This window comes from Delphinapterus leucas, chromosome 2 (assembly GCF_059928025.1).
Source record: "Delphinapterus leucas isolate spDelLeu-1000000601 "Yukka" chromosome 2, BTC_Dleu_Yukka2, whole genome shotgun sequence".
NCBI classification, from domain to species: domain Eukaryota; kingdom Metazoa; phylum Chordata; class Mammalia; order Artiodactyla; family Monodontidae; genus Delphinapterus; species Delphinapterus leucas.
In genome coordinates this window covers 12,661,599-12,683,755 of record NC_143130.1, presented here as the reverse complement: position 1 = coordinate 12,683,755, position 22,157 = coordinate 12,661,599, and the positions used below count along the sequence as shown (strand labels likewise).

Below are 22,157 nucleotides of genomic sequence, written 5' to 3'. Positions count from 1 at the left end.
AGTAGTTGTGGCTCATGGGCTCTAGAGTGCAGGCTCAGTAGTTGTAGTACATGGGCTTAGTTGCTCTGGGCATGTGGGATCTTCCCGGACCAGGGCTCGAACCCGTGTCCCCTGCATTGGCAGGAGGATTCTTTTTTTTTTTAACGTCTTTATTGGAGTATAATTGCTTTACAATGGTGTGCTAGTTTCTGCTTTATAACAAAGTGAATCAGCTATACATATACATATGGCAGGTGGATTCTTAACCACTGCGCCACCAGGGAAGTCCGACAAAGATTATTAAAAGACCAGCTTTGTCTTGAAATCTGACCTTTTGATACAACCTCATAAGCAGGTTTTTTTCAACTGATTTTTATAACTTCTTTTTTGTCTACTTCTGTACCTTCAGGTTTTCTAGAAGCTCCATATGGTTTTCCACAGTGTTTCCTGTCATGGTAGCATGGAAGAGACGGACAAGAGAAGAGGGGAATGTGTAGCAGCAGATGTAAAAATTACGTGTTTCTAAGTCATGGATACCTGTAAAGGTAACCACATGCTATTTTAACTCCCTCTTGCTTAAGATATCAATTCTATGCTTCATTACTTGTACTTCTTTTTTTTTTTTTTTGCGGTACGCGGGCCTCTCACTGTTGTGGCCTCTCCCGTTGCGGAGCACAGGCTCCGGACGCGCAGGCTCAGCGGCCATGGCTCATGGGCCCAGCTGCTCCGCCGCATGTGGGATCTTCCCGGACCGGGGCACCAACCCGTGTCCCCTGAATCGGCAGGCGGACTCTCAACCACTACGCCACCAGGGAAGCCCTACTTGTACTTCTTGAAAAATACTGTACATATATCACAACTACAGACAAAAAGCTGTTACCTTTAGTGAGGGAAAACTTGGCAGTAAATTTATTATTTGTGTTTTGGTTTCGATTTCGATTTGAAAAGCAAATTGTTTGGCTTCATGAGTGTCCCCGGTCTTGCCGATGGCCCTTGCATATCCAGGCCATGTGGTGCTGGCTTTCTGGAGAATCGCTTTAAATGAATTGTGCTATTTGCCTGTGTTGGCAGAGCAGTAAGAAAGAGACCTGTGAAATGCACCATCACATTTACTGTAAGGACTCTGTTGAAAATGGACTTCATTACATTATGTGGTGTTCTGTTTATGAGGATCCTTAAGAGGCTGTGTTTATCGTCAGACTATAAAGAATAGTTGTGCTTCTCTTAATCATATGGTTTGGTTTGATGATATAGGCCCCATCATTGTGTTTGGTCTCTGCAAAGACTGCTAGAAAGCGTAGAATACATCTGTGGTTCAAGCTAAGCAAATCCTGTACATTTCACGTACTGGCCTAATTCCTGGCTCCACTGACATTCCTCTTCTCTAACCTCTTTCCCATGTGCTCCAAATTCATGTTCTTTTAATATGTGGTGTGTATCTTTCAAGTTACCTTAAAATTTTTTTGAGGTAGAATAATAGTTAAAGACCATGAGAGCTGGAGTCAAAATGTCTCATTTCAAATCCTTGTTTCACCATTACTGACTGTACCACCTTGGGCAAGTTGTTTAATGGCACGAAACCTCCGTTTTCTCATCTGTGAAATGGGGATAAGAGTCTTTACTTCATAGAATTTGGTGGATTAAAGGAGATAAATCATGAAAAATACTGAGCACAATGCCTGGCACATAGGGGGCATTCAACAAATTCACATTGTTATTGCCATTCCATTATCTTATGTCAATAGTAAACATGATATAAACATACACATATATGAAAACATCTGATTGTAACTCTTAGGAAATTAAAATGAGTCTGCCTCCTCCATGTTTATTTGAGATTCACATGCCTTGATATTCATAACAAGAAGCCAATTTCAGGAAATAGATTTTCAAGTGTTAACAGCTCAAATCAAGACAGAAGATTATCCTCGATAATTAGCGTCAGCCCCAGATGGCTATACAGAAACAGTGCTTTTTCTATTTGTGTCTCTTACTACTCCTATGAGCTAGTGTTCTGTCTTTAGGCTGATGTATCTATATACCTAGTAGTTCTAGAAATGCTAGTGAAATGCAGAAGATTATCCTATCTTGCAATTTAAATGAAGTATGGCACAGATCATTTCAGAAAGGAATTTTCCAGACAGCGAGAAGTAGTTCTTAGCAGCATGAAAGACCAGAAACAATGGTAGATATAATTCTGCAAAGAGCACAGCCATGTGCTGAGTACATCGTTTCATTTTTAAGAACGTAGATTTAATTTCATGTGACAATTTGGCATCTTTTTCCTCTGGTCTTCCTTTTTTCCAAATAGCCTTGTAAATATGAAAATGCAACCAAATAGGAAAAGATTAAATTTGTGAGACTCTACTTGCAGGGCACTGTGGTTATTATAAAGGCAGTAAATGAACAAAATAGATTAAGGAAAATGCCAACAACAGTTGTATGATCTAAATACATCTAACACATAACTAATGGGGATTCTATGTGCACAATAAAATGTCACTCTATATATCTAGCTTATTGTTTCCAAGACCATTTCCATCTATCATATTTATCAAAGAAATGTAATAATTCTTCAGGGTATCATAGTCATTTGTGAAATATTTCCCTCTCTTTACCAAGGTAAGAAGGAGAATTTGCCACAGGTTTTTTTTGAATACTGTCTATCAAATCTTTTGCAACCGTCCTTTATTTAATTAAGATAGTTAAAGTTAGCACATTTACTATACAAATAAATTATATTTATTATATATAATATTTATCATACATAATTTATATTTATTATAAATAATAATAATGTATAATTTATAATATTTATTATATATAATTTACTTATATAATAAATGTGCTTTAGTTATATAGTAAATGTGCTATAAAAATAATTCTCAGTGACTTATACCTAAATATTAAAACATTTTTTTGTTGTTTATAAGAAAATAATAATACATTACAATTTACTGTGCAAAAAATGTAATAGGAAGGTTTATCTCATTCAGAGTCCTACTGAATTCATTTACTGCATTACACAGCTCATTTTAGGTCTCAGTGCTTTTAAAAAATAGAATTATATATATATTTATTTTAATCATACATGATCATTGATTCTTCTTTTAAATGTCATTTGATGATACAGAATTTCATATTGTGACTTAGAAAACATTAGTTAGAGATTGGAGGTCCAATGACGTTTTTTTCCTCCCCTTTTTTCAGTCTTCTTGTGCAGTAATTTTAGAAAAAGACACTCAGGGAGTCTTTGATCATCTGTTCCAAATTGTCAGTCTAACACCAGCCTTTATAGATGTGCTGGTTTCTGTGACGTGTGGAAGTCAGGGCCATTAATGTTCTTATAATGGCCAGCTCAGTGGTTACTACATCACCTGCAGCAGGTCGGCCTGTCCCTTTTCCCTCGTATTTCTTGTCTGTTCCTGGGAGAAGAGAAATTCTCGTTCTATCAGGATGGTGCTCATCAAACTTCTGAAATGCACTTAGAAGACTATGGTCAAGGATGGTACACAGAGCAGTCACTGATGTATGTCTAAGTGTCTTTCTTTCATCCATTTATTTCCATAAGGAGTCAGTATTACTACTGCAACTTTTGGGTGGTAAGACCACAGCACAGAAGGAATTAATGAATTTCTAAAGTAGCGGGGCAGTTGAAAGCAGAAATGAAATTTCCAAAATCTTAATCATCTGTTTTAAATGTTAAGTATTTTGACTTTCAGATAATTCGGTGAAGAATTCTATCTTGATTTAGCAAGACAGATTTTTTTTTTTTTTTTTTCGGTACGCGGGCCTCTCACTGTTGTGGCCTCTCCCTTTGTGGAGCACAGGCTCCGGACGCACAGGCTCAGTGGCCATGGCTCACAGGCCCAGCCGTTCTGAGGCATGTGGGATCTTCCCGGACCGGGGCACGAACCCGTGTCCCCTGCATCAGCAGACAGACTCTCAACCACTGAGCCACCATGCAAGCCCAAGACTGATTTTTTTTCTTTGCAGTTTGTCTATGCATCTATGAGAAAGAAACAGATTTCTATGGGGTATCCATTATTGCCTAATACTTTACATGCGCTAATTCAATTTAGTCCTTATAACATCCCTATGCGGCAAATGTTTTTGTCCCCATTTTATAGATTAAAAACAAAATCTTTGTATTCAAAGAGATTCAAAGAGATCTAGGATGAATCGCAGCCTTCTGGGTTAGATTTAGGATCACCAGCCCAAAGTGGGGAGGAAACCATTGTTAAGTGTTGTAGAATATTTTCAAATTTCACTTTAAATTTTTTGTACTTACTGGTGGTTTTTATGGTTTTAAAAAAAAGCACTGTGTAATGAAAAAGAGTGAAAAGGATTTTCTTGCTCTGGAGCATGCAGCTGGCTCATTTTCCTGGAGCATCAACTATTCAAAGATTCGGTGACAAATACAGTTTTTCTTTTCTTTTCTTTTATTGAGGTAACATTGATTTATTACATTATATAAGTTTCATGTGTCCAACATTACACTTCTACTTCTGTATACACTATAGCGTGCTCACCACCCAAAGTTTAGTTTCTATTCATCACCGTACAGTTGACCCCTTTTACCCATTTCCTACTCCACCTCTGCCCCTCCCCCTGTGGTAACCACTACTACTCTGCCCTCTGTATCTATGTTAGTTTGGATTTGTTCATTTATTTATTTTTATATTCCGCATATGAGCAAAATCACATGGTATTTGTCCTTCTTTATCTGACTTATTTCACTTAGCGTAATACCTTTAAGGTCCATCCATGTTGTCACAAATGGCAGGATTTCATCTGCAATATACTGTTTTCATATTAAAATAATCTGATGTTACAGAGTTAACACAAAATTCACTAATGTTGGTATAACATTTTAAAATAAAACAAAAGGGCTTCCCTGGTGGCGCAGTGGTTGAGAGTCCGCCTGCCGATGCAGGGGACACGGGTTCATAGCCCGGTCCAGTAAGATCCCATATGCCGCGGAGCGGCTGGGCCCGTGAGCCATGGCCGCTGGGCCCGAACGTCCGGAGCCTGTGCTCTGCAACGGGAGAGGCCACAACAGTGAGAGGCCCGCGTACAGGAAAAAAAAAAAACAAAACTTCGAAGACCTTCCTGAGAACTGTAAGGATGTTCCAAACTTCCAGGGGGCAGGGTTTGACTCCCCTCTGTTGTGGGAGCACTTGATGAAAAGTTGGGGAAAACTTGAAATACTGTCTTTAATTATTGCAATTGTTCCCCGGGTTTTGCCACGTCACTTTGTGGTAGGCTTTCAAAGTGGATGAGAATTTACTTCTTAGAAAAATCAACTTTGGAAAATGAATCACTCTCCCTGGGAGGGTGGCAGATCCAATATGTGAAAAAAATATGGTATTTAGGGAAAGAAAGGAAACTTCTTTTAGCAAGTGCTTAATGTAATCAAGCTTCTATAGATCAAAGTCGGTTAGCGGCGTGGTTGATGTTAGCAATGAGAATAAGAAACGTTGTGGCTCTGCATGCCTACTAGCAGAAACGCCAGAACCCTGAAACTCCCTTGGCCTTTGGTTCTGGTGCCCCTGAGAGCTCACGACATTTTTTTGTTTTTTTTGCTCATGACATTTTTTGATGGTCACTTAAAATGTCCTGGGATGAGGACAGACGGGGCTCTCCTCAGCCCCCTGTGTTCTTCATCTACCTCTCCTCATCGTTGGGCTGATCCTGGTGTTTGCCTTTGAGCCTCTCCAGTCTCCCGACCTTGACCTTGATGTTACTTCTCAATGGGAGACAGTGTCCTCCAGGGCCCATGCACCCATTGCTCCCAGCACTTCCTGTAGCATTGCTCTCAGGCACCTCATTGTAATTGCTCATTTAACTGCCATCTTCTCTGCCAGACTGTAAGCTCTATGAAGGCAGGGTTTGTTGCTGCCTTTCTCTCCCCCCTAAAAGAGGTGCTTAAAAATATTTGATGAATGAGCGAAGGAATGGATCCTCCCATTGCTTTCTCAGAAGTCAGGAGGGCTCTCTTCCCAACAGAGTTACAGTTTCTTCACCGGCTCCCAGAAAATCACTACCCGCCTTCCCACCTCAAGGAACCACAGTCAAGTTCCTGTGCATCTAGGTTAGAGGATGTTGGAGAAACACCAAACAGTCCCTTCTGCCAAAAATTAACCAGCGCTGTAAGTCAGAGTCCAGACACTTGGGCTCTTCCCTTTGAGCAGAAGGTGGCTAATCCACAGCCAACAATATAAAATTAGAGTTGGCTGCTGTCCACCCTCTTTATCTGATGGTGTTATTCCAAGGGCTGACCCATCAATCTCAACATGTGGCGGTAAAAAGCATGGTTCTGAAGCCAGGCTGCTGAGGTTGAAAATCAGGTCCATCACTTCTGGAGGTGTGGCTTTGTGCAAATTACTTCACCTTGATAAGCCTCAGTCCCCTCATCTGTGAATTGGGGCTAAGACTGGCCTACCTCCCATAGTCCTCTTAAGGATTCAAGGAGATAAACCTTGAAGAGTATTTAACACAGTGCCTGACACATAGTATGTCCTATGTATCTGAATACAAACATTCCAGTACTGTTATTTTACAACAGCTAGCAGGAGGCCCTCATGTGCTGGAACTCCCTGAAAGTGTGGCCCGTCTAGGTTAGGCCCCTAAGTTGTTTACATACACAGGTACACACGTATACATGCATGTGCACACACCAGTTAATGAACTCAGTTGAGGAGCTAGAGAGCTTATTCTGGAAAATGGCTTAATTGAATTAAGGGAAGCAAAAGCATGCTTGTATTATGAGTCTATGACCTAACCAGAAAAAAAAGAAATAGTAACCTATTTCAAGAAAAAACAATCTCTTCGGCTGCTGGCCCATGAAACTGCAGCAACCTCTGCCACTGTGGACATTACTCTCTGCTCTGGCGTTCCTTCTTAGCTGCTGTGGGATGCTGGACCTGGTTACACATTTTTAACTGAATCAAATACACATCAGGGTCCCCAAGAAGTGAAAACGCAGTCAGTGTCTTCCAGAGCGACGTGGGCTTCTGGGTACTCATCTCTGGAGGCCAAGATACCCAAAGCTCAGGGATGAAAGATCTGTTCCATCTGGACAGGGACTTAAGGAATCCCTCTAGAAGCATCTGGGCTATTCTCAGTGGGCACAGCAGCCTGGCCAACATCACAGGGAGACCAGGAAAGGGCCCTTTGTCCACTGCCCAGCCTCCCAGTGAGATGGGTCTCCTGTTTGCAAGCTCATGAATATCAATGAGCTCAAACCACATGCGAAGGAGTCAGAACATATTGCAATGGCCAAATTGCAAGTTGGCTCTTAAAACTTGGCCAAAGGAGCATATGATTCAGACACTGGGGCTGAGGCTGGCACTGTGCCTGAGCCCAAAGGAGGGATGGAAGAAACCTTAGCTCAAACCCCTTGAGGATCAAGAGGAAAGACTGGAGCAGGAGTGCAGAAGCTTCCATTACTGCCACTGTCAACTCGGCTGACCAGTCACCTGGAAGTCAAAGTGGACGGTGTGCTTCACCAGAGTACACGAGAAAAGAGCCCAACGCCCCAGAATATGGAAGCTGCAAGCTGACTTGGCATCAATAAGAACATCATGAACACTGAAAAGCAATAATATTCTTTCATTCAATACATAATTCCCGGGCATTTACTATAGGTCAGGCTCTGTGCTAGGCACTTGGAATACAAAGGAAAAGAGGAAACAGTTCCTGATCTCAAGGGGTATATAGTGACAGAGGGTGTGTGTGTGTGTGTGTGTGTGTGTGTGTGTGTGTGTGTGGTGGAGAGGCAGCTAAGGGAGTGAAAGAACAAACAAAACCGAATTTCAGTGTGGCATGTTGTTGCACATCTCAGAAGTCTGTCCCTTCACATTGCCAGGGAGTGATCTATAATTTGTTCTTCTATTCATCTGTTGATGACGTGTGGTGTGTTTCCAGTTTTGGACTATTATGGAGAAAGCTGTTATGAATATTTGTGTCTTCACATGGATGTCGATTTTCATTTTGCTTGGTGAATATGTAGAAGTGGATTGCAGGTCATATGGTAAATGTATATTTAACTTCATGAGAAATTGACAAAGGGTTCTCCAAAGTGGCTGTACCATTTTGCATTCCTATCAGCTGTGTATGAGGGTCTTAGTTGCTTCACATCTTTGTCCACATTTGGTATTGCCCAAATAAAACCAAAAAAATTCTAGTCATTATGGAGGGTATAGAGTGGTAGCCCATTGTGGTTTTATTTGCATTTCCCTTATGACTGATGATGTTGAGCATTTTTTCCCCCATGTGCTTATTTGCCACTAGTATATCTTTTTCGGTGAAGTGTCTGTTCACATCTTTTGCCCATTTCAGAAATCAGGTTGTCCTATTATTGTTTTGTGAATTCTTTACAAATTCTGATCGACTTAGTTCCAAGTTATAGTTGCTTTTTGGTAGATTCCTTAGAATTTTCTACATGTGCAACCACATAGCCAGTGGATAATGACATCTTCATTTCTTCTTTTCAAAATAGTGTGGCTTTTATTTTGGTTTCTTGCTTTATAACATTGACTAGGAACTCCTGTTGAATAGAAATGGCAAAAGAGGAATTCTTGCCTTCTTCCCAAACTTAGGGGAAAATAATTCAGTTTAAAATTTTTAAGTATGGTGTTAGCTATAGGTTTTTGGTGGACTTCCTCTATCAGATTGAGAAAATTTCCTTCTATTTCTAGCTTGCTGAGAGTTTGTTTGACTTTTTAATCATGATTGGGTGTTAAAAATGTGAAATATTATTCTGCATCAATTGAGCTGATCATACAGCTTCTTTAGTCTGTTAATGTGGTGGATTACATTTATTAAATTTTGCATGTTGAATGAATCTCACATTCCTGAGATAAACCCCACTTGGTCATGATGCGTTCCTTTTTTGTATACAGCTGGATTTGATTTACTAAAATGTTGTTAATGATTTTGTGTCTGTGTTCATAAGGAGTATTGGCCTGTAGTTTTCTATCCTTTTAATTTCCTTTTTTAGTGTTGGTATTAGTGTAATACTAGCTCCATAGAATAAATAGCAAAGTCTTCTCCACTCTAATTTTTTGTGTAGGATTGGTTTTATTCCTCCGTTAAATATTTGGTAGAATTTACCAGTAAAGCCATCTGGACTTAAGGGTTTTCTTCAATTCTACTTCAATTTTTTTAATATAAATTGGGGTATTTAAATTATTTCTTTTTTTTTTTTTTAAATTATTTCTTCTTGAGTGAGCTTTAGTTCTGATTTTCTAGGAATTTTTTCTGTTTTATCTAATTTGATGAGTTTATTGGCTTAAAGTTATTCATAATATTCCCTTATTATCATTTTAGTGTATGTAGAATTGTTCATTCCTGATATTGGTAATTGTCCTCTATATACTTTTATTATTCAGCTTGGCTAGAGATTTACCAATTTTATTTTCAAAAGATCAGCTTTCGCTTTCATTGGTTTTCCCTATTGTTTGTCCATTTATTATTTTATTGATTTCTGGTTATTTCTTTCCTTTCCTTTCACTTTGGGTTAAGTTGCTCTTCTTTTTCTAGTTTCTTAAGGTGGAAGCTTAGATTTTTGATTTTGAAGTTTTCTTCTTTCCAGTGTAAGCAATGAAAGTAACAAATTTCCCTTATAGCACTGCTTTAGATGCATACCACAGTTTTAATACGTGCTGCTTTTGTTTTCATTCAGTTCAACATATTTTCTAATTTCACATGTGATTTTTTTTTGACCTATGTGTTATTTAGAAATATGTTGTTTAATTTCCAAACAGGAGTGTTTCCAGATATCTTTCTATTATTGATTTCTTTTTTTTTAAACATCTTTATTGGAGTATAATTGCTTTACAATGGTGTATTAGTTTCTGCTGTATAACAAAGTGAATCAGCTATACATATACATATATCGCCATATCTCCTCCCTCTTGCGTCTCCCTCCCACCCTCCCTATTCCACTCCTCTAGGTGGTCACAAAGCACTGAGCTGATCTCCCTGTGCTATGCGCTGTATTACTGATTTCTAATTAATTTCACTGTGGTCAAAGAATATGGCATAAATGATTTCAATCCTTTAAAATTTATTGGAGCCTTGTTTCATGGCCCCTAATATGGTCTATCTTAGTAAATGTTCCATGTACACTGGAAAATAATGTTTATTCTGCTGTTGTTAGATGGAATGTTTTATAAATGCCCATTAATTTAATTTGGTTGATATGTTATTCAAGTTGTTTGTATCTTTACTGATATTTTGGCCCACATATTTTAATAATTGAGAGAGTAGCATTGAAATCTACAATAATAATTTTGTCTATTTCTTCTTCTACTTCTATCAGTTTGCTTCATGTATTTTGAAGCCCTGTCAGCATTGTTGTCTTCTTGATGAATTAATCCCTTTATTATTATGATCCCTTGATCTAAAATCTGTTTTGTCTAATACTAATATAGTCAATTCCCTTTCTTTTGCATAGAGCTTGTGTGGCATATATTTATCTTTTTACTCTTTTTTTATAAACTTTTTAGATAACTTAAAAATTACCCTTTTGTTTTTAACCTGCTCACGTCTTTATATTTAAAGTCAGTCTCTTACAGACAGCATATAGTTGAGTATTGCTTTTCCTTATCCAATCTGACAATCTCTGTCTTTTAATGCAGCGCTTTTTTAAAAGAATTGCATTATACTTGATATATAATATTGTATTAGTTTTAGGTGTACAACATAATGATTTGATCTATGTAATAATGGAGTGTTTAGACAGTTTACATTCAATGTAATTACTGATGTGACTGGGTTTAAATTTACCATTTGGGCACTTGTTTCCAATGGGTCCCAATCTATTCTTTGTTCTCTTTTCCCTTCATTTCTATTCATTTGTAGTAATCTAATCTTTTCATGATTCCATTTTATCACCACTATTGGCTGACTAGCTATACCTCCTTTAAACATTTTTTTTAGTGGTTGCTCTAGGGTTATTCGACTGATCATAAGTAATCATAGTCTCCCTTTAAATAATATTTTATCATTTCATGTGACATGTAAGAACCTTACAAAAGGATACTTCTATTTTCCTCCTCTTGTCCTCTGTATTTGTTGTCACACATTTTGCTTCTACATATGTTATAAGCCCCACACACTTTATTATGTTTGCTTTAAATAGTCAAATATCTTTTAAAGAGATTAAGTAGGTGAAAGAACGTTTTTGTATTTACCCACATATTTACCATTTCTGGTGTTATTTATTCCTTTATGTGGATTAAAATTTCCAACTGTTATCATTTTCCTTCTGCCTGAAGAGTTCCTTTAACATTCCTGCAGTTCTGCTAGTCACAAATTTTTTGTTTTACCAGGAATGTTTACCTTTCACCTTCATTTTTTTCTTTTTCTTCCTTTGTACAGTATGATTACATATATAATGTTGGAACATGCGCGTTTAAAAATGCCTAGAGGCTTCGCTGGTGGCGCAGTGGTTGAGAGTCCGCCTGCCGATGCAGGGGACACAGGTTCGTGCCCCGGTCCGGGAAGATCCCACATGCCGCGGAGCGGCTGGGCCCGTGAGCCATGGCCGCTGAGCCTGCGCGTCCGGAGCCTGTGCTCCCCAACGGGAGAGGCCACAACAGTGAGAGGCCCGCGTACCGCAAAAAAATAAAAAAATAAAAATGCCTAGAGCGCTTGCTTCGGCAGCACGTGGACTAAAATTGGAACCACACAGAGAAGATTGGCATGGTCCCTGCACAAGGATGACACATAAATCCAGAAGCATTCCACTTTTTTGCACTTAATGCACTGAACTATATACACTTAAAAATGGTTAACACAGTAAATTTTATGCTATGTATATTTTACCACAATAAAAAATACATAGAAATGGATCTAGAAATATACATGCAAAATTGTTAACATTGACCTACTCCTGGGAAGAGGAGTTTGAGGTGGAAGGCTACTTTCAGGGTTTTTTTCCTTCAATTTTTAAACTTTTTATTTGGAAACTATTTCAAGCATGGAAAGGTTGTATGAGCAAGGGTATTAGCAAGAATACTCTTTACCCAGATTCACCTGCTATTAACATTTCATCCGTTTGCTTCATCATTCTGTCTCTCATATACAGTTGGCCTTCCATATTCATGGGTTCCACATCCTTAATCAACCTCAGACCGAAAATACAGTAAGTCCCCTACATACCAGTGATTGCCATTGGGAGAGCGCGTTCGTAAGTCCAATTTGTTCATTAAGTCCAACAAAGTTAGCCTAGGTACCCAACTAACACCATTGGCTATATAGTACTGTACTGTAATAGGTTTATAATATGTTCCACACAAATAGTACATAAAAAACAAACAAACACAAAAAATAAAGAAAACACGTTTAATCTTACAGTACAGTACCTTGAAAAGAACAGCACAGCAGCTGGCACACAGGGGCTGGCATCGAGTGAACAGGCAAGAAGAGTTACTGACTGGAGGAGGGAGAGGAGGTGGGACGTGGTAGAGCTGAAGGATCGTCAGCAACAGGAGATGGAGGGCAAGCTGCACAACAGCTTGTAGAGGATGCATGCACATGACAATGTATGCCAGACACGTGAACTAACTTCACGTGATTGGACGTGTGAAAGCACATTCGCATCTTTGAAAGTTCGCAGCTTGAAGGTTCATATGTAGGGGTATGTAGGGGACTTACTGTATTCGGAAAAAATTTCCAGAGATTTCCAAAAGTCAAAACTTGAATGTGCAGTGTACTGCCAATTATTTACAGAGCATTATATTGCATTGGGTATTATAAATAACCTAGAGATGATTTAAAGTATGTGGGGGGATGTGTCTAAGTTATATGCAAATACTACACCCTTTTACATAAGAGACTTGAACATTTGTAGGTTTTGGTATCCACAGGGGTCCTGGAACAAAACCCTCATGGATACCAAGGGATACTGAGGGATACACTTTATGTCCATGCAAATATTTTGCCCCTCATCAAAATTTCCTTCTGGATTCAGCATCCATTGATGATTTCTGCTGAACTGATCCTTACTATCATGGTTGCAAAATGGTTATTTTCCAATTCTAGCACTCCCTCTCCATTTGCCATTTGGCACTTGGTATTCCATTTTAAGCAGGAACCCTCCCTATTTGTCTCAGTTATTTCTATATTTATTATAGGTATGCACTCATTATACCTATTTTTTCAATGATTTATAATTCACTTCTGTACATAATTATTTTCATGCTCAAATTGCACCTGATATGGCCAGTGGAGCCCCTATAAGCTGGCTCCTGTGATATGTGATACCCCTCTCCCCATCATGGTGAGCACTTCCTTAATATCTGGCATAAAAAGATTTTCCAGGCTTTTCTTGTACCTGCCTGCCCCAGCCTTGAATTCAGCCATTTCTATGAAGAGTCTTGGTTCCTAAGGAAAGATGTTAGAAACCAAGATCTTGGGGTGACATATGCTCATTGGTCCTGGAAGTCTTTCCTTCTTGCACCTTTCAGTTGAGTGAACTAGAAACTCAATGGATATTTATACATATACATACATACACATGCACACACATGTATATATGTATACATACACGTGTGTGTATAAATATGCACATAAATTTTAACTGTTCCCTCAATTGAGTGAGGTGGAAAATCAATGGATAGCATATGCATAAATACATGTACATATGTATACACAGGTGTATACATACATATATAGATATACATGCAAATAGACATATGTGTATGCATAAATACATGTACATATTTTAGAAATCATGCATTCATAGCAATAATTTCAATTTCCATTCAGCCCCACAGGGTTTATCCTTGCTTTTTTCTATTCCATACTGGCATGAGGTTTTTGGTTTTTTTTTTTCAGTGAGAACCTTGAATCCCCCAAACAATACATTTACTTATTTGCTCACTTGCATAAAACATCTAAAATGATTTCAGAATTGCTTCATTATTGCCTCTACACAAACAAAACCTACTGAAAAGAGTTCAGGATTTGTTTGTAATTTCCTCTGTGCCCCATTACTCTGCCACGAACTGAGGGCATACAGTCCAATACTGTGTTCAGACCTTGCTCAGATTAGTTCTTTCTTTTTCTGTTTTCCTTCTGTGTAGCTATACAACTCATTTGAAATCTAACTGGTCTGATTTGTTTCAGTTTGCTCTCTATTTTATTTTCCCCATCCCATCCTTATTAATTTCTGAATATGTAGAAGGTTATATTTCCAAAAGGAAAACTGTACAGAAAGGTATATTCATATAAATGCCACTCCATCCTCAACCCCTATTTCCATATCCCCTTATATGTAACCAACTTGGTGGTTTTCTGGTTTATCCTTCCTGGGTTTCTTTTTGTAAAGGTAAATAGATAGTCACAGATTTTATTTTTTCTGCTACTATATATGCTCTTTTATAAAACAGCTATACTGAGGCATAATTTACATGGTATAAAATTCACCCATTTTAAGTGGCAACTAGACAGGTTATAGTAAATGTACACAGTTGTGCAACCATCACCACAATCCAGTGTTACAACAGTGCCATCATCCCATTGGCTTCTCATGTCTGTTTGCAGATGATCCCCACTCCCATCTCAGCCCCAAGGTAACCACCGATCTGTGTTCTGTCTCTATAGTTTTACCCCTTCTATAAATTTCACATCAATGGAATTATACAATACGTAGTCTTATGTGTCTGGTTTCTTTCACTAGCATCACGTTTTTGAGGTCCATTTATGTTGTTGACTGTATCCACAGTTCTCTCCTTTTTATTGGTGCATTGTATGGCTGTACCACAGTGTGCTTATCCATTCATCAGCTGATGGGCTTTTGAAGTGTTTCCAGCTTCTTGCTTATCATGCATAATGCTGCTATGAACATTGTGTGGAAGTCTTGGACAGACATATGTTTCCATTTCTCTTGGGCAGATACGTAGGAGTGAAATTGCTGGATCATATGGTAAGTGTATGTTTAACTTAAGAAACTGACAAACTGTTTTCCAAAGTGCCTGTATCATTTTAAATTCCCATCAGCGATGTGTTTATATTTGTTATATTAATTGTAAGCAAATGTATTCTCATAAAGTTGCTGAAAGCTCTTATCTTAGGTGGGCCAGTTATTGGCCTTGTAATCATGCTCATTTTTTACTTACACAGCCCTTTTCTTCATAGGTAGTTCAAAAAGTAATTCAGATAAACACAGCATCATAAATCAACTATAGTTCAATTAAAAAAGAAGGGTAAGTCAGATGATTCCTTCTTGAATTATAATGAATTTGGGATGGATGCAACAACAACAAAAAAAAAAAAAAGAAAAAGGAAAATTGTTTCCTTTCTCTTAATAGGGAATGGAAAGATATAGATCGGGGGTCCCCAACCCCGGGCCACGGACTGGTAGCGGTCCATTGCCTGTTAGGAAATGGGCCACACAGCAGGAGGTGAGCAGTGAGCGAGCAAGCAAAGCTTCATCTGTATTTACAGCCGCTCCCCATCGCTCGCATTACGCCTGAGCTCCGCCTCCTGTCAGGTCAGTGGTAGCATCAAATTCTCAAGGGGGAAGAACCCCACTGTGAACTGTGCATGTGAGGGATCTAGGTTGCCCGCTCCTTATGAGAATCTAATGCCTGATGATCTGAGGTGGAGCTGAGGCCGTGATGCTAGTGCTGGGAAGCAGCTGCAAATACAGATTATCATTAGCAGAGAGGTTTGACTGCACAGAGACCATAATAAATCAGTTGCATGCAGACTCGTATCAAAACCCTATCAGTGAGTGGCAAGTGAAAACAAGCTCAGGGCTCCCACTGATTCTGCATTATGGTGAGTTGTATAATTATTTCATTATATATTACAATGTAATAATAATAGAAATAAAGTGCACAATAAACATAATGTGCTTGAATCATCCCCAAACCATCCCCCTCGCCCCCACCCACTGGTCCAGGGAAAAATCGTCTTCCATGAAAACGGTCCCTGGTGCCTAAAAGGTTGGGGACCGCTGATACAGTTAACATTATTAGGGGAGGGACTTTCTAGCCTCAGTCTTTAAAAATAAAGGTCGATTGCACCAGAAACCTGAATTTACATTCTTTCTGATAATAGGGCAGAAAGTGAGGTTAGCTTATGGATGAAAGTACCTCTTTTAAATGATAGATACTTGGGATATTGACTAAAGTTAGGATAGGGTCATTAACTTCAAATTTTGAGAAATCAGGAGAGACTTCAAAAATCTAAAGGTTGTTATTTTTATTTTGAAAAGAGGGCATGGTCGTTGCAAAGAGGTGATCCTAGAAATGAAAACCACAACTGCTTCATTCAGCATTTCCGTTGAGTTGGATAAATGCCAGATCTTCTTGCAACACCCTAAAACACAACTGGACCAGAACACACGCCCTTGTGATGCCTTAGAACATGGCTAGTTAAAACTGCAGCCTCTTGAAAACCAAAACGCACTTTGTGGCAGCCCCCATGTAGGGTGTCATCCACATGGCACATTGGGAATGCCACAGGCTTCAAGTTACACCCCAGGAAAAACCATGTCAGTTAACAGACTAGTTAGTTAATTTTAAAGTTAAAATTAGCTAGATTTAAAAAAAATCGAAGGTGGCCTTAAAAAAAAATCTCTTCCCTGGGCTTCCCTGGTGGCGCAGTGGTTGAGAGTCCGCCTGCCGATGCAGGGGACGTGGGTTCGTGTCCCGGTCCGGGAAGATCCCACATGCCACGGAGCGGCTGGGCCCCTGAGCCATGGCCGCTGAGCCTGTGCGTCCGGAGCCTGTGCTCCACAACGGGAGAGACCACAACAGTGAGAGGCCCACGTACCGGAAAAAAAAAAAAAAAAAAAAATCTCTTCCCATCCCTTTCCAAAGATTTCCTCTCTGCTTTTGATACTCCTCATCTTTTTTGTCCCACACCAAGTGCCGAGGCATATGTTGTTTTGTTGGGCTTGAATGTAGCCCTGCTCTTACAAAATGTTCACTTAAAATGATTAAACGTGTATCCTGTGTTTCAGGGAAGTGAGGGAATACTTGGGCAGTAAAGGGGGTTTCCTGGGATGGGGGAGGACTCCAGCTCAGATAGAATCACTGCTGTGCTTTCATTACAGGTTTCCCACCATTTTCCAATGGTGTCTCCTCAGGTTTATGGGAAAGACTGATTATATGGTGTGTGGAAACTAGTTGACAGCAATGCTCTTATGCCTTGTGACTTACTCTTTTCCCTTTCAAACTCCTACTTGGTGCCCCGCCTGAAGTGATGTTATATAAGTTACGGGTGTACAATATAGTAATTCACAATTTTGAAAGGTTATACTCCATTTATAGTTATTGTAAAATATTTGCTATATTCCCCATGATTATACAATATATCCTTGTAGCTTATTTTATACCTAGTAGTTTGTACCTCTTAATCCCCTACCCCTATATTACCCCTCAAAATTTCACTTTCCCCACTGGTAACCACCAGTTTGTTCTCTATATCTGTAAGTCTACTTCTTTTTTGTTATATTCACCAGTTTGCTGTATTTTTTAGATTCCACATATAAATGATACCATACAGTATTTGTCTTTCTCTGACTTATTCACTTATCATAACGCCCTCCAAGTCCATCCATTTTGCTGCAAATAGCAAAATTTCATTCTTTTTTATGGCTGAGTAGTATTTCATTGTATATATATACATATATATAGATGTATACCACATCTGTATATCTTCTTTATCCATTCACCTGCTGATGGACACTTAGGTTGCTTCCATATCCTGGCAATTGTAAATAACGCTGCTATGAATGTTGGGGTGCATATTTCTTTTCGAATTAGTGTTTTTTTCAGATATATACCCAGGAGTGGAATTGCTGGGTCATCTAATATTTCTTTCTTAAAAGCAGAGTTGGGAAAACACTGGCCCTCAGGTTCTACCTCAGGTATCTGCTCTGAATATGGTCTCCAGGATCACTTCTTCATTTATGCTCTAGTTATAAAAACGTTTCATTGTTTAATGGCAACATATTAAAAAGCCACTGTTTGCTGTTACTTTTTAGAAGATTCTCTCTCTCTTGCTTTTCCATACGTTTGTATTTTTTTCTGTATCTCTGTTTCTATTTGGTCTTCCCTCTTTTCCTCTTCTTTTTTTTTTTAATGGCCATAGACTATTTTTCTTTTTCTATTCTTCTTTTCTCTCTGGGTCTTTTAATTAGTCCACAATATAGAACCAATGTATTCATTTCTATCATTTGCTGTTTTTATTATAAAGAATGTTTTATTCTCTTCTTAATTTAAACAGTATGTGAACAGTATGTGTTCCCTTTCAAATAAAAAATAACATATATTTTACTTATGAGTCCTTTGATGGATTTTTTTGCAACTGCCAATTGCCTTTGAGAAAGAAAAGTAATTCTCCTACAACCATCTTAAACACTCTTAGTTCAGCCTGAGAGAACCCTACCCAGTGATAAACTAATAGAAGTAACAAATCAAATTTAAAAAACAGGCTTCAGGAAGCTGGAACAGCAATGTGCTATCAACATGAGCCATTGTTACCAAAACTTGAAAGACAAAATCTGAAGATACTGTAATAACCAAACATATGTACAGCACTAAGGTTTGAACTGGCCAATGACATTTAGTCTAAATTCTTGGGTAACCTGGCTCCCTGACCTGTGTGCTGTTTTTGAACTAGACAGCAAGAGAGGATGGCTAAGTGCTAAAATGCGTGCTGCATGTGTGCTTGAATCAGGGAGAGCTGCTCCCAGCTGGATGACACTAGAAGTGTGAGCCTGGCAGAAAGCATGATACACTCGCAGATGCTCCATCAACAGCCAAAGTGGTGCCCATTGTTTAGACAAGGATGCTTAGTTTTACAGCTTAACACATATGCAAAGCTCTGACTCTGCAAGATCAGAAAGTAGTATTTCATTTTGATGGGACCTTAGTAGCATACTCTATGTACTCTCAGAATCAGAGTTTACAAACTAGAAATGTCCAGAAAGGAAGCTATAAAATTACTACCATCTTATAAAACAAGGCCTACGGGAAATAGAAAGGTCCCTGGAATCAATCAACCAACAGAGATAAATCAGAAAACTTCTTGAGGATGGAGATCAGGGCATGTTCCTTTTTGGATCACTCCAAGTGTCTTATTTTGCACGTAGTACAATTATAAGCACAATAATCTCTATGGAGATACTTGGGTATTAGGTGTTGGGGCCTGTCTTAGTCCATCCAGGATGCTGAAACAAAAATACCGCATATTAGGTGACTCATAAACAACCGAAATTTATTTCTCACAGTTCTGGAGGCTGGAGGTCCTAGATCAGGGTGCCAGTAAGGCTGAGTGAGGGCCCTTTTCCAGGTTGCAAATTTCTTGTTGTGTCCTCACATGGTGGAAAGGGTTAGGGAGCTCTCTGGTGTCTCTTTTTTTATAAGAGCACTAATGTTGATGAGGGCTCCACCCTCCTGACCTTCCAAGGACCCCACCTCCTAATATCATCACATTGGGCATTAGGAATTCAACACATGAATTTTTGGCAGGGACACAAACATTCAGGCCACAGCAGGGCCTAAGACCGCTATCTCCTCCAGCCTCTGGCAGATGCACTCAATTAAGACCTATCTTATGGGGACCAATAGGCACACTTTTAAAAAATGATCAGATCAGGGAATTCGTTGGTGGTCCAATGGTTAGGACTCCATACTTTCACTGCTGAGGGCCCAGGTTCGATCCCTGGTTGGGGAACTAAGATCCCACAAGCTACGCAGTGCAGCCAAAAAAAAAAAAAAAAAAACACAGAAAGAAAAAGAAAGATCAGATCAAAGACTCTCCTCCCCTGTACTTCCCGACCCACCAATGCAGGAAAAGTGTGTTAGAGAATGTGATTACAATCTAGGGCTAAAGTAAGGATCCTAACTCCTTTCCTTGAAGATTTCCAGGCCCTAGAGTACCTTGGGGAGAGAGGCATGGGGTGGGTTTTAGTGCACTTTGGGACCCTTGGGGGATAGGAAGCAGAGGACAGCAATGGTCCCCCTTGTCTATCCAGAAAGGGAGAATTTGGGCCAGAAAGAACATAGCGACCCTTCATATGAGTGCAATGTGGCCTGATGGATGTCAAGCTCTTCAATGCCCCCCGCCAATGCCCCTTTAGGGGTGTAGGTAGATGCCCCTTCCTTCATGAGCCAAATTGGAATTTTGAGTGGGAGGAATAAATGTTTCTCCTCATAATAAAATGGGCAAGCATGGTTTAAATTTAGATCAAGGAAATTCAAGTTAGATCAAGAAAGACTCTTCCCTCAATAAGAATTATTCACCCTGAAAACAGTTCTCACAAAAATGCTCAAGATGTGGCTTTTGATCAGATGCCTACTTAAAGTCTGGCTTCCACATTGTCCATGTGCGTACTAAAAGGAATGAGAAGGGGCGCATGCAATGGAAAAGTAGGAGATTCCAGACACAGAGAACACGGAAAAGTGTAGCAACGTGTTCCCAAGAGATTGACAATCATTATTCCATAATCGACCATAAATGATTTGTTTTCAGAACAAACGAACGACAGATTGAGTTGAAATTTATGTTTCTTAAAGGAACCAGAAGTGTACGGGAAGACTAACCTTCCATCTTTCCCACGGGAGGAAGGTTCCGTTTGGTTTCTGGGCTCTACCTGACAACAATGAACTTTCACATGTCTTTGTCAGATGCTCAGGTGTGAGAACAAAATCTACCTGCAGAGCCATTAACTCAAAGTACGATTACCCCCTGCCCACATCTCCCAGCACGCCAAGCTCCCGTTCTTGAGCTATCTATTTCTCCTTCTCAGATGAAAACTTTTTCAAATCTCACCCGCTAGAGGAAGCTGCTTTTCCTTTTGCCAAATGACGCAAATAATCTGTGGTTCAAGGTGATTGTTCCTCCAGTCCTCCAGGTGCCTAATCTTGCAAGGCATACAACGTTATTCCATGGGGCTTTATCCCGAGGAATATTCTTCTGAGTCTTGATACAGCTGGTGTCACTTGAGAAAGTGTGATGAGACTAATTGGGTGAGCTGGAAACCAATTACTTTGGGGTAAAGGAGGAAGAAGCCAGGGAAGATGGAATACGGTGAGTTCGCAGGGGTACATCTGCCGCTGCCTGACTTATCTGTGACCTCAGGATTGCTACTTAACCACAGTTCAGAAGGTACCATGAAAAATTCAGAGAAATGTCTTTTTAAGCAAATTTTCACGTTAGCTTACCAACTCCCAAATAATATCAAAAACGTGGGCAATGTAACTATAAAGGGTCAACAACATTTTAGAAAATGTATAATTCATGGCATTGTGCCAGGAAAACATCAATCCTATAGGCCTATGGGTAAATAATGAAATTGTTATGCCTCCTTTAGCTCCCTGTTGATGTGGAAGACAGAGTATGTTTCAGAGGAAATTTATAAGTGAAGGCAAGCCTCGATTAGGATTCTCCGTGAGTAGCAGAAGGTTCGCCCCACCTTTACCACTTAGCAGCCTACACCGTAGACACATATTTTCAAACGGGAAATAACAGACCTGGGAAATTGTGTTTTCTTGAAAAACAACTTCAATAGCGTGAAAGACACCCACTTGGCGATCACCGTCTGCTAAGGCAGGTTCCCAGGACTTTTTTTTCCATCTCGGAATCGCTCCCTGTTTTCCTTTGTGAAGCTGTGTCACGTGGGCACTGGTGGCCTAGGTATTCTGTTAGCATTTACTGTAATCAGTGTGTAGAAAACCCAGATGACTAAAGTCACTGCTTTCAAAGCCCTTTTCACAGCGGAATTTCCTGTGGAGAAGCAGTATCCTGGGAGCGCAATAGATCTTCTCCCCTCTTCTTCCATCCACAGACACCTTCGCAGCTAGCTAATCAGCCACAGCTCTAATCTCTATCTCTGACTTGTTTACGTGCATCACGCAGGCTGGCAGTCGTTTGAATTTAAATGTGACTTAAAGTAAAATAAAATAACCACAAGTAAATGACACAGAATTGCTAACAGTGGGAACCTTGTTTACATTCCGCATTCTGAAAATATTTGGTTCAGCTGGCTGAACCACATGGTTGAGACAGACTGGGTGATGACTGGGTTTACTGCTTGGCTGGAACCGGAATGGAAAAAGGATGGTGTGTGATGTGGCCGTCTGTCACCTCAAGCCCAGAGAAAGAACACATTCTCAGCACACATGTGATCCCTGCTTTAACAGAAAAGC

General features: G+C 39.5%; 1 non-coding gene across 1 annotated transcript; it reads left to right on the top strand.

The window, feature by feature from the left end:
• Window positions 1-11,636: 11,636 nt before the first annotated feature.
• Window positions 11,637-11,742, top strand: LOC115802855 (U6 spliceosomal RNA). Its single transcript, XR_004023403.1, has one exon. It is a non-coding gene; the product is annotated as a U6 spliceosomal RNA (small nuclear RNA).
• Window positions 11,743-22,157: the final 10,415 nt, after the last annotated feature.